Source organism: Bison bison, unplaced genomic scaffold, assembly GCF_000754665.1.
Source record: "Bison bison bison isolate TAMUID 2011002044 unplaced genomic scaffold, Bison_UMD1.0 scf7180017864072, whole genome shotgun sequence".
Taxonomy (NCBI): domain Eukaryota; kingdom Metazoa; phylum Chordata; class Mammalia; order Artiodactyla; family Bovidae; genus Bison; species Bison bison.
The window spans coordinates 5,552,758-5,554,736 of record NW_011494644.1 but is presented as its reverse complement, the minus strand read 5'-3'; positions in this window follow the sequence as shown (position 1 = coordinate 5,554,736).

The window sequence follows — 1,979 nt, the reverse complement described above, 5'->3', positions numbered from 1 at the left end:
CTCCAATCCTGTCTTATGTCACTCTCCTTCACTGCAAGCATAGAAGCCACCTGAGTGTCTTGACCACAAGGCCTTGGCACTGGCTGTTTCCTCTGCCAGGAATGTTCTTCCCTTGCATGTCCATATGGCAAGTTCTTTCTTATCCCAAATGGAGTCCCACATCTAGAGTCATTGTCAGCTGAGTCTGCAGTCATTTTTTAAAATGAATACCTCTATATTCATTTCTTTAATTCTTTTCATTCTTTATTTCATTACCCTATTGTATTTTCATAGCACATCCCAGTCTCTGATATTCTTACTTATTTCTTCACTGGCACTAATTTATCATGAGTCTTCCCGAGCAGAATATAGTCACCATGAAAGCTGAGTCTTTGTCTTTGCTGTGTTACTTATGTTATTTTGTATGTTTTTAGCTCTAAGGAACAAAGTGTACAACCAAATTAGACTGTGCTAGTTCGGAGAAGGCAATGGCACCCTACTCCAGTACTCTTGCCTGTAAAATCCCATGAACGGAGGAGCCTGGTAGGCTTCAGTCCATGGGATGGCAAAGAGTCAGACATGTCTAAGCGACTTCACTTTCCTTTTCACTTTCATGCATTGAAGAAGGAAATGGCAACCCACTCCAGTGTTCTTGCCTGGAGAATCCCGGCGAGAATCCCCCAGGACAGGGGAGCCTGGTGGGCTGCCATCCATGGGGTTGCACAGAGTCGGACACGACTGAAGCCACTTAGCAGCAGCAGCAGCAGCAGTTCAGTGTTATATACATGTATGCTGAGGTGCAGAGAGAGTAAATAACTTACCTAACAATCACACCAGTCTAAGTGGTACATTTTGGGTACAAACATAGCCCCACTACTTCAAAACTTGTCTTTTTTTTCATTATTACTTCAATACTCTATACTATTATTAAGGAAATTTTATAATCAACCTATACAACTGCATTTAGTAATGCAGTTACTAGATGAGGAATCCTTCTACACTGTATAAAATCCTCTTTTGTGTGGAATCTCTGAGTAAATTTTTACTACAGCGAATTCCAGAAGTGGGGAAATTGCTACTTTTTGGAAACACAGTTTAGGAGAGTGTCATTGGTTTAATTTTTTGAAACTTAAAAATTAATTTTAGACTCATAGAAAAGTTGCAGAAATAGCTCAGAGCATTCCCATATATTCCTCCCTCAGTTCACTTTCAGTTCAGTCGCTCAGTTGTGTCCGACTCTTTGTGACCCCATGAATCGCAGCACGCCAGGCCTCCCTGTCCATCACCAACTCCTGGAGTTTACCCAGACCAACCTGGGGAGTTCCTCTTTAAGTATCCTATCATTTTGCCTTTTCATACTGTTCATGGGGTTCTCAAGGCAAGAATACTGAAGTGGTTTGCCATTCCTTTCTCCAGTGGACCACATTCTGTCAGACCTCTCCACCATGACCTGCCTGTCTTGGGTGGCCGCACACGGCATGGCTTAGTTTCATTGAATTAGAGGGCTCCATCTATGGGGTCGCACAGTCGGACACGACTGAAGCGACTTAGCAGCAGCAGCAGCGGTTCGTGTGATCTGATTGGGTAGTGCCAGGGTCCAGCCCCTGCTGGATCCAGAGATTCCCTCGGGAGGACAACTTCGGTGAAAGAATAGATAAAGAGATAAGGAAAGAATTTTGCAGTTAAGAAAATAGAGGAAAGAAAAGAGGTTGATATTCCTTGGTTTACACAGAAAGCCAATAAAGCCCCAGCACGGGACTTGCTCTGTTCACGTAGGCCGCAGGCGCCCTCTCGAATCGCGGAAGGTGCCCCATCTTAGGCACCTTCTTGAGTGGGTCTTAGAAGCCCAGGCAGGAAAGTGAACGCAGAGAGCCCCTGCGCTCCATGGAATCAGCCTGAATAGGAAAAGGAAAGAGAAAGAACGACATGGGGAGACCAAGCTTCAGTGAGCAAGGCCCGCACTTTACTTTCCAAAGTAGTTTTTATACCTTAAGTTGTGC